General features: G+C 44.2%; 1 pseudogene; it reads left to right on the forward strand.

Moving 5' to 3' along the window:
* Positions 1-9031: 9031 nt before the first annotated feature.
* LOC142451304 (Golgi apparatus membrane protein TVP23 homolog B pseudogene) lies at positions 9032-9847 on the forward strand (annotated as a pseudogene).
* Positions 9848-11834: the final 1987 nt, after the last annotated feature.

Genomic DNA, 11834 nt, shown 5'->3' on the forward strand with positions numbered 1-11834 from the left:
GGTTTGTCACCAAGTATGTCTTGCAGAGACTGAGCCTTGTCAGTAGAGTCTCCAAGGGAGTGAGCTGAGAGAGAGTATCTCCTGCCTCCAAGGAGGAATACAGGCGTTCCCAGAATCCTCAGGAGAAGATCATGCCCACACAGAGGCCTCGTTGGCTATGACCTGATTGACAGGCTAGACCCCACCCCTTCACTTTTATTCCTCTCAAATTGACAAATGATTATAAAACCACCACATAGTAGCTACAAAAGAGCAGAAAGAGTAAAACAGAAATGGCTTTGGAGTCTTCAGTGACAGACAAGTTCATTTCAAACATATGGGGGAAATAGCGGAGTGCATAACTGTTTCACCACCAGGGCTCCCTCTGTTCTTCATTCATGACAGCATGATATCTTCACGACATGGGGTCCATGGTGCCCACTATTTGCACAGTGGTGTGTGGCATGCCAGGGACTTTTCTCAGAAAGCACCAACTATATCTACCTTCATGGAGTTTACACTCTGAAGTGCAAAATATGAAATGAGATTTCTCCCGAAACTTCAACCATTGCCTTGAAAACATGGTGTATGAGGAATGGTACATTTAACATGCTGGAATTAAAAATATCTCTATCTATCTATCTAATCTATATTTATATCTATATCCTCCTAATTGTACAGCCATGATTCATGAACTACATTGGGCCCCAGCGCCCCTCCTCTAACAACCATAGGGATAAGTCCTTCTGTCTTTGTGACTAGGTAACTAGTGACTAGGTAGTGCAGCGATGGACTCACATCTGCTTGGATCCTAGCATGCACATCCCACGGGGCATTCCCCTGCTGCTTGGTGTGAGTAGTAGGTAGAACAAAGGAACTCTATTGATAAACAAATCAAACACAGTTCGAAAAGTAAAACTTGACATGCAATAGCACATAATATTCTAAACCCCAAAGAACTGACTTGTGGGTGATCTGCTCTTTGGAGTAGGTTGGTCATTCCATTCCTCTGCAACACAGCGGCCATGGCTGTGCTTCATTTCTGCTGCTCGCTTCTTTTGCTTCCTATCACCACAGCTGTTCAGCATGTCTCCTGGTTTGCCTCTCTTTGCTAATCAAGGCACATGCTCTAAGTCCTTGGGGTAGGGCGTTAGGATCCGTCTACACAGTCAGCCAAGGACGTTACAGAAGCCACATGGGAGCCAGGTTGTTGAGCAAGGAGAAGAACAACTAAATTCTCTCTTCACTGGCTTTTTCAATTCAGAAAGATACTTGCCCTGCAATCAACAGAGAAGCCAGCACCTCAGGAAGCCGAAGGAAATTGCCTGTGAAGAAATCATAGCCATTACGTTAGGTAGAGCTGGGGGGTTTTGTCAGAAGAATGTTTAAACTCCCTCCCAACCAATACATGCCAAAGCCCACCCACATTCACATCCTTCATGCTAATCAGCACCAACTTGACCCGATCCTGACTTGATTCCCACCCACTCCAATATTTTTTTTTTTTAGCCACTTGAAAGACCCATTCCTTCTAGCCGCCCACTGTGTGCTCTTCTCCCACACGGGGGAGAAAGTGCAGAGGGTCCAACCAAATGCCATGGCTTCTGACCCTTCCCAGCTTGTTTCTTCTTACCACGCCCAGAGCTGAATGCCTCCAAGTGCGCTCGCTTCACTCAAAGCAATGATGAAACGAGCCCATTCTTCCCAGCCCCAGAGGTCTGAAACCACGATTACAGGGAGACCAGAAAGATGAGAAGACACATCTAACGGTCCTTTTCCTGCCTTTGAAGTGCAGCCCAGCCCTCAAATGAGATGCACATTTTCATTACAGGTCATGAGGCTAAAGTGTTCTTCCATGTTGGCGTGTTACCCATGGAGACCAACATTACAATGATCTCACACATGTAGAAACAAACCAAACGCCATGTATTGACTGTCCATTCTGTGCAAGGCAACATAGAAGATGCTAAGGACCTGATATCGGGTTAGAGAATCAGTTCTCGACCTGTGGGTTGGGACCCCCTTTGAGGGGTCGAACGACCCTTTCACAAGGGTCACCCAATTCATCACAGTAGCAAAATTACAGTTAGGAAGTAGCCACGAAAATGTTATGGTTGGGGGTCACCACAATATGCGGAGCTGTATTAAAGGGTCACAGCATTAGGAAGGTTGAGAACCACTGGGTGAGAGGCAAAGGTGCTCAAAGAAACCCATTGACAATAAAAGGCAGAATGTGTAGGGTTCTGCGCATGATGTCAAGAATCCATTTTCAGAGGAAGGAGAGAAAATTGTGAGCGAGAGCCGGCAGGCATGGCCTGGGAAGCGATGAGGGTGAGTCTTGAAAGATGGCAGGGTGTTATTGTCAGGTGCCATTGGGTCGGCTCTGACCTTCGGCCAGACCTATGCAACCCTCTGCACAACTCAACGAAACACTGCACGGCCCTGCGCCATCCTTCAGTGGTCCCTGTGCCTGAGCCTATTAATATAGCCGTGGAGTCAACCCATCTCGTCGAGGGCATGGTAGGGTAGCAAAAGGGAAAGGCGAGAAAGAGGTGCTAAGGCCTATTTGAGAAGATGGTCCTTGAAACTGATGGAAGGTTGGCGCCGAAGAGTGGAATCCTTGGTAGGAGGTTCTTCAGGATGTCTAAGTACCATCCAAGGATGGTGTTGTTTCTACATGGCTCTCCACAGGGGCCCTTCAATGCCATGGACTTGGAAACCTATTGCATTTTCTAAAACTGGCCACAGGAACATCTCAAGTCTAACATGTTGGCTGAACCTCGCCACTGGCACACCCAGAGGTGGAGCCTCACTTGAAGGTGGGCGGGCCGTTGTGGCTGCCTCAATGGACAGACTGCAGTGGAAGCGATGCCACAAGATGGAGGAGAGCAGGTCCCAAACAATGATGTAGTGGTTCTCCATCTCCCAAGATGCTCATCCCTGGAATCTAGCTGCTATGTGGTGAAGACGCCTTAGGTGTTTCTGCTCCCACTAAGATCCTAGCTGTGGTAGTTACATAATCTGGTGTCAATTTGGGACTTGAGAGGATTAAGTGTGAAGGGGTGGAGTCTAGTCTGTCAATCGGGTTATAGCCAATGAGGCCTCTGTGTGGGCGTGGCCTTCTCCTGAGAATTCGAGGTATTCCTGTATTTTCCCCCTTACAGGTGCAAGACACTTCACTCTCTCTGCTCACTCCCTTGGAGGCTCTCTACTGACAAGGCTGACTCCCTGTGAGACATCCCTGAGGAGAAGCCACATGGACCTATCCTGATGCATCCCTGTGTTTTGTGAGATGGAGGAGGACTTTGTGTATTGGTGTCAGACATATGGGTTAATGTTGGACTTGTGGGCTTGGGCAGCACTGGGTTGGGATGTTTTCTTGATGTGTACTTACCCTTTATATAAAACTGTCTCTTCTACATATGAATTTCTGTGGATTTGTTTCTCTAAAATACCCAGACTAACACCCTTATCGTGACCCTGCTTAGGGGTAAATCATACAGCCCCCTCGCCTTTCTCCTGCACAGCCTCCAGTGCAACGCCTAATAGATAACCCAGCTAGGGCTCTGTACCTAGTACTTCAACCCCAACTAAGCTCACAGCCATCCAGTCAACAGTGACAGCTTGTGTATTTCCAAGACTGTAACTGTGGATGGGAGTACAAAGCCCAGATTTTACTCCCAAGGAGCTACTGGTGGTTTTGAACTGCCAACCGTGTGGATCACAGCCCAACATGTAACCACTGTATCTCTAGTACCTTAACTCTGGTCAACTTACTTACCCGTACAGATCTGGCTGCCTTTCCAGCCTTCATCCCATTAAAAAGGCCTAACTCTAATTGGATTGCGGTGGGCTTAGACGGCACGAAAAGCAGAAGGAATTCAGGGGGCATTAATATTGTTTGGGTTTGGAGAGGACCTACTGGAGTTATTGGAAATCTTATGCCACTTCCTAAAAGACCACTTTCATATCCAGTCAAACCAGGGGGACTATTAGTCTGAGTGGACTAGAGAAACAAATTCAGAGACACCCATATGTGTATAGGAAGAGATTTATATCAAAGAGTAATTGTATATTAAGAAAACATTCCAGCCCAGCCCAGATCAAGTCCATAAGTTCGATATTAGCCCATATATCTGATAACAGTCTATAAATTCCTCTTCAGACTCACTTAACACACGCAATGACACCAAATGCAGGAAGATCAAAGGCCAGTCGTGGAAAGTCTTGTGGCTCCAGTAGCGGTGGAAGCATCTCAGCACAGGCAGGGCTCTCCACGTGGCTCCTCCAGCTCCAGGGCTCTGGCTAGATCAGCGTAGCTCCATGTGGCTTGTCATCAGGAATGTCTCCCAGGGAGTGTGCCTCTGTCCCGCCTCCAGGGAGCCTTTTCTCTCCTTGGCACCTCCAAAAGAAGACATCAAGCTGTGACCGCATTGACAGGCTAGACTCCACCCCTTCTTGAGTTGACACCAGATTATGTAACTACCACAGGGACAAGGATCAATTGTCCATTAGTTTATTTCAGTGAGGTGATCCTAAATTAGCCAGACTCCATTCAGGTGATGTTTTTAGGTGTTCCCGAATCAGTCTCTATTCCTAGGGACCCAGGGACAAGAGAAGGAAGCACGGCCCGATCCAGCACACCGTTCTCACAGTTCATGTTTAATCAAACCTATTGTTGGGCCCACCGAGTTCCTCCTCCTTGTTGATGGCCCTCTGCTTTACCAAGCATGATGTCTTCTCCGGAGATCGGTCCCTCAGCAGCCTCCCTTGCAAGGAGCATTCCTCCGGGACAGACTGGTTCAATCTTCTGGCAATCCCTGGCCTATTCAGTATCCTTTGACAACCACGTAACTCAAAGACTTCACTTTTTCCTTCAGTCTTATTCATCATCGAAGATTTACATGCATAGAAAGGGATCGAAATAATATGGCTTGGGTCGGGTGCATCTTTGCATTCCAAGCAACATCTGTTTCACACCATCAAGAGGTCTTTTGCAGCTGATTTAGATTTTCCCAAAGCAACACATTAATTGGTTTCTTGACTTGTTTCCATGGGCATTGATTGTGAATGCAAGAAAAATCAATTGCAGGACAATATCAATATAGTCTCCATTCATCACGATATTGCGTACTGGACCTGTGGTGGGACTTTTGTTTTCTTTATATTGGCGTATAATCCACATGGAAGGCCTTATAGGTTTTGGTCTTCCTCAGTAAGCACTTCAAGTCCTCTTCACTTGCAGCAAACAAGGTTGTGTCATATAGTCCAGTTTCTATAATTAGCTGCTCAGCCTGCAGATCCAATAAACAGAGTGAAAGAATACAATTGTGGCATACACCTGTCCGTATTTTAAACCATGCAGTCTCTCCTTGTTCTGTTTGCCTGCACTTTGGTCCATGTACAGGTTCCATATGCGCAATTCCATGTGTTACAATTTCCACTCTCTGAAATATTATCCGTAATTTACTACTCTTCACACAAATTCCTTTGTAAAGGTAATCTCTTTCTGGTATTCTTGCTATCAGCCAAGATTGAACTGATGCCAGTAACAATATCTGTTCCCTGTTGCCTTCTGAATCTAGGTTGCATTTCTTCAGTTCCCTAAGTACTGCTGCAACCATTTAAAAATGATTCTCAGGAAAATTTTACTTGCTTGTGCCCTTGTGTTAGGCCAGGTTGACAAGAGAAACAAATCCAGTGACACTCATCTATGCATAAGAGAGCTTAATATCAAGGACTAATTATGTATCAAGAAAACATCTTAGCCCAGCCCAACTCAAGTCCTATGTCCAATCAATAGTCCTTAAGTTCCTCTTCAGACTCCCACAGCCACAAGCACTGATGCAGATTGCAGGAAGATCACAGGCCGGTGGGTGCAAAGTCCCATGGATCCGATGGTGGTGAACACATCTCCAGGACTCTGGCAGCAACCAGGCTCCACCAGCATGAAGATGAAGGCAGAGAGAGGGGGAGTTTCCCAGGATGCTCTTATGATAAGGCCACGCCCATAAGGAGCACCATCAGGCTGTGACCTGATTGCCAGGCTAGACTCCACCCCTACACTTTTATGATATCGTCAAGTTGACATGAAATTATGTAACGACCACAGACATTAATGATATGACTTGATAACTTTCATATTACGTTGGATCTCCGTTCTTTGGAATGGGAACAAATAGGATCTCTTTCAGTCAGCTGGCCAGGTAGTTATCTTCCAAATTTCTCGGCGTAGTCAAGTGCACACACCTTCGTTGTGAGCACACCTTCTTTGTGAGCACAGCTTCTTTGTGCAGTCGTTGGTTGAAACATTTCTATTGGTGTTTGGTCAATTCCTAGAGCCTGTTCAAGAAACCCTGGTGGTGATGCCGGGTAAGCACTGGACTGCCAACTACAAGGTTGGCAATCCAAACCCACCAACTGCTCTGTGGGTGGAGAGGAGACAGTCTGCTCTTGAAGACGTATGTCCCCAGAAGCCCTGCACAGGGTTGCTATGAGTCAGAATCAACTGAGAACAGTTGGATTTGTACTTTTTTGTATTTTTTCCAAAATCTTCAGTGCAGCTTGGACTTCTTCTTTCAATACCATGCTACTTCTTGAAACAGGACTACACAGATTCACTCTGCCAAAAGGAATTGCTTGAAGTTCAACCATAATCAGATGATAGATTAGAAAACACTCATTGGAAAATCCCTCTAGGATAAATATGGTAGAAATAGTCTCTATGTAAGGGAATAAAAAACACATAACCAACCAACAACCCCAACCACCCCACCATCTTTCTTGGCACAAAGTTTTCTCACCAAGAAGAACATAAACAGAACTACCTTCAAGCTCTTACAAACTCTAATAGCTTGAATCCCTTGGTCTTCTACTTTAGGACAATGGTTTCCATCATTCAGTGTGCATTAGATGTTTCGTTAAAGCTTACACCACTCGAAAGCTATTAAGTCTCCATGAGTAAGGTGCAAGTAACCCAATTTCCTAAAGCTCCAAAGTGATACAAATCACTTGCTGATAAGCACTGTCTCCAAATCTTCAAGCAATTTAACTGAAATATTGAGACAAAGAGCAAGGTTTGTGAGGACTGTCAATGGGGAAGTCAGGGCTTCCAGAGATAAGCCCTGTTTGCAGGGATAAACAAATCATCCAGCAGTAGTGGGCACTGGGCTCACGAGCCCATGGTCCTCCTGTGGTGTCTTGCCTGTATAATTAATTGATTCACTCTTTCATTCTTTACACATTCGGTAAGTGTTGACTGCCTACTTTGTGTAAAGGACTTTTTCCCCATCATACAAGTACTGAGATAGCCCTATTTTTCCTGTTTATGCAGAACCATAAAAGGCTTGGCGGGGCTATTGGGTATAAGCATTGAACTGTTAACAGAAAGGCTGCTGGTTCAAACCCACAAGTGGCTCTGAGGGAAAAAGATGAGGGTGTTGGTTCCCGTAAAGATTTACCGTCTCAGGAATTCTTGATAAGGTCGATAAGAATCAGGATTGACTTGATGGCAGTTGGTATCTGGAATGAAAACAGCAAAACCTGTTTCCATTCTGACTCATAGCAACCCTACAGAACAGAATGGAACTATCCCATCAGGGTCTCGAGACTGTTAATCTTTAGGAGAGCAGACAGCCTCATCTTTCTCCAGAAACACATCTGGTTAGACTGAACCTCTGACTTAACTATGACACTAGGTCTCTGTTATGTAAAACACAAAGAAATACAAGGCGTTGCCTCTTCCTTGAAACACTGCAACATTAGACGCATATTCCTATAACCTTGGTTCTCAGGGTTGTTGGGCTCAGGATGTCTTGAGGACACAAGTATGGAGCATGTACAGATGCAGGGAGAACCTGATAAAGTCTAAAGAGACTTAGTTATAAGAAGGAGTTCCTGGTGGGTACCGTCAATGCACTCAACTACTAAGTGAAAGGTTCGAGCCCACTGAAAGTCACTTTGCAATTGTCAGAAAGGCCTGACAATATACTTCTAAAATCTAGTCACTGAAAACTTGGAGTGGAAAGAGGCTGCGGAGCCACTGATGGAAGGCTAAGGACACGCCAGCACAAGCTACAGCAGGGCAGAGATGAATTTGGAAAAGGGGGTGAGATCAATCGATCTTATGCTTGGCATTGGCTTCTGATAAGAAAGCCATTCAAAGTTGCACGTGAAAACAGAATTTTTATCAAATCAGATGTTATAGTATTAAACAAAATTTTGGGGGGTTGTTCAAAATTTTGTTCAACATTCACACTGTTTTGGCTGTGACTAAAAAGAGGAGCCTGGGGAGCACCGTGGGTAGGCATGGAAACCCATTGTGAGGAAAGGCCAGGCCATTGGCTCCCAGAAAGACCCCGGCCTAGAAACCCCCCTGGGTCACCGTGCGTCAGAACCACCTCCATGGTCTTCAACCCCCAAACCAGCCTACGTACGTAACAAACGTTTCACAAACCATCCCAAGAAACGCTAGGCTGGAAGACCACGCGAGAATTTCTCGCCACCCTAAGAACTTGCGTTGTGTCTTTGAGAAGATATTTAAAAGGAAGGACCGTATTGCTATTTGCTCCCCTCTCTGCACCCCAAATTTATTTTTTAAGAGAGGGAATTCAAAGAAAACTTGGGCAAAGTTCTCAACCCATGTGAGAAGAGTCCAAAGGAATGGGGTGGACCATAGCTGAGAATTAGCAGACGGTCCATTCACGCCTTGTCAATCTTGTCGATCCGTCTTGCCATCCAGAGGTGTGAGACATGCTGGGCCCAAACCTGGGAGCGCAACTGGGGGAAACGAAGCTGAGCTGTGTGAGGAGCGTGGGCGGCATGGACGGCATGGCTGTGCCCAGTGCTGCCCACTGGGAGAGATACTTGGTGTTCCTGAGCGCCGACTCAGCGTGACAGAGTCGAACTGCCCCCTCAGATTTTCTGGGCTGTGATCTTCATGGAAATAGATCCGGAGATCATTTGTCCATGAATTTGTTTCTCTAGTCTTTTCCGACTAACACAGCTTGCCTTCCATTAAAACTTTATAATAAGACTTTATAAAAGGGCAGGGCCGCCATGTTGCAGCAGGACAGTAATGATGACACTGAAGATGTGTCCCTGTTTGATGCAGAGGAGGAGACAACAAATCGATCCAAAAAATCCAAAGTCAGACACCCAGTGGCATCATTTTTCCATTTATTCTTTCGGGTCAGTGCGATTGTAGTTTATCTGCTCTGTGAATTGTTCAACACCAGCTTTATTGCCTGTATGGTGACGATTATTTTATTATTGTCATGTGACTTTTGGGCAGTGAAGAATGTCACCGGCAGACTAATGGTTGGCCTGCGCTGGTGGAATCATATCGATGAGGATGGAAAGAGCCATTGGATGTTTGAGGCCAGAAAGGCCTCCTCTCCAGAGAGCAAAACTGTTTCAGAAGCTGAATCCAGAATTTTTTGGTTAGGGCTCATTACATGCCCCATGCTGTGGGTGATATTTGCTTTCAGTGCTCTTTTCTCCTTCAGAATCAAATGGCTGGCAGTGGTTATCATGGGTGTGGTGCTACAAGGTGCCAACCTGTATGGCTACATCAGGTGTAAAGTAGGCAACAGAAAGAATTTAACCAGTATGGCTACCTCTTACCTTGGAAAGCAGTTTTTAAGACAAAACCTGGAAGAGGAGCAAACTTCCTAAAGAGGAGAAGCCTACTTGCCCTGTTACAATGGGGAACAACGGAAATGATCCTTGGCTCATGGAACCTTCTAGAGCTTTGTACCTGTTGCAAAGAGTAGTTTTGGGTTTGCTTTTTCACTTATGATTTTTATTTTAAACAAAAACAAGTAGTGTTCATGGTAAGTTTTTCTTTCCTCTGTAGAAGTTGAGGATGCACCACGAGAAACATGTCAGCATCTACTTCCTGGTGTGCTTGTGCACACACATGGTCTTATGATGTCCATGTTTCCCATATGAATGTGAGTGCTGGTGTGCATATGTACATGTGCTGGAGACTTGCATTTTGATTCACATTTATTTGTAGAAGGATGCTCTTAGTCTAAAGGCTCTCTGAGTATTATTTCTCTTGAGCTTAAGAAGAAAGAAACACTTCCATGGAGAATAGTCACTGTAGTGTGACTGTGTGTTAGAAATCATTCTCATCCTAAATGTACATGAGAAAGTACAAGTCAAATTTGGGCCAGTTGTGTTAACTAGAGCTTCTAAAATTTTCCTTTTATGTGTAATATGTACTGAAGGCCCAATTCGTATCATTGGAATTGTCAGCGCTTGTATTTAAGGGAAATGTCATGGATCTTGGATAGGCTAGCCACATTTACCTTAGGAATTTCTTAGAAGCACTTCAGTGGTACTTGGCTAAATTAAATTGATCTTTTACACTCAGAGTATTATTCTTATGTCATAGTGAGAATAGTTATTGAGATATTTGTCATAATAAAGACATTCTGCTAGATGAATCTTCTTGCTCTGATGGGATCTTGCAAATCACGTATTTATATTAATAATATTTCTTTAAAGTAATGTATTTAACTGTAAATTAAACAACATGCACAGGACAGGACCCGATTTGTAGCACCTGAAATTCTGTTGTAGATACTGTAAATTTTGTTGGAATCTTTTAATTAACAGATTATTTTGTGATTGTATTTTTACATTGTTAAATTTTTTAAAGGGTGTTTTGTTTAATTGAATAAGTGTAGCTTTGAAGGTGCATAACTTTATATTTGTATAAAACTTTACTGTTTACAAAAAAAAAGACTTTATAAAAGAACCAAAACCCGAAAACAGATATTTATCTTTTATCTCTAAGAACACTTCATGGATAAATGTAGGAGAGTTCTTTCCACATCACCAGGATCGACTCTACTCCCATAAACAGTTACAGTCTCAGAAACCCACAGGGGCAGTTCTACCCTGTCTTATAGGCTTGCTATTTGTCAGGATCGACTTCATTGCAGTGAGTGAGTGATAGACATCTGTGGCTGACTGGGCAGGCTGGATTGCTCCATGGCTATTCCCGCCTCCCAGTCAAGTGGGCATCACGAGGGTGGGAGTCAGCCAGCGTGGTCACTCATGGTGCCTGCCTCCATGGGCCCCTTCCTGTACATACAGAATCCTTAGTTAGGTTTTTTTGCCCTTGGCAATCAAAGAATGACATGCGATACGGTTTTAAATGGCTTAAATGTTTAGTTCTTAAGATGATATGAAAGCTGACAATGAAATGGTTTTGTAAAATCTTTTTACCTGAATGACAACATTATCAATGAGAACATGATTAGTAACGGAGCCAAAGCCTTTTGTGATTTTTCTCCTTTTCATTTAATTACTACTCCATTGTCAAAAAAGTGACTGATAATAGGTTCACAAATATTAATTACCATAATATTGCAGTGAGTGTACCAGAAAAGGTGACAAAATTAGCCACTATAAAAATACCAAAAAGCAGCAACAAAAACAGTGCGTGGCTGTCGAGCTTGCAGACAAAACCGCATGACTTGAAGCATCATTGTAACTGGCTAATAGTGACAGCCCTGGCCAGAGCTCATTAGAAAGTTCCGAACATAAATTAGCACAGGGTTTTAGCTTTGTAGGTATAGTGATATAGGTGAGCTGGTTTTTCAAAAAAATAAATGTTTTGGTTGCTCTCACGACAGGGATAATTTATAAAAATAGTATATTTATGATGAAACTGCATACAATTTCTATGACATCATTTTGGTGTCTCACACACACACACACACACACAATCACACCCACCCTCACAATGTTACTTGTTACTGTCTGTGCCACCCATAATTCTCTTCATGACATCGTTCTCTATGGGGAGTGGTGGAGGGGACATATCCATCAAACTCCCCTGT

This window comes from Tenrec ecaudatus, chromosome 6 (assembly GCF_050624435.1).
Source record: "Tenrec ecaudatus isolate mTenEca1 chromosome 6, mTenEca1.hap1, whole genome shotgun sequence".
NCBI lineage: Eukaryota > Metazoa > Chordata > Mammalia > Afrosoricida > Tenrecidae > Tenrec > Tenrec ecaudatus.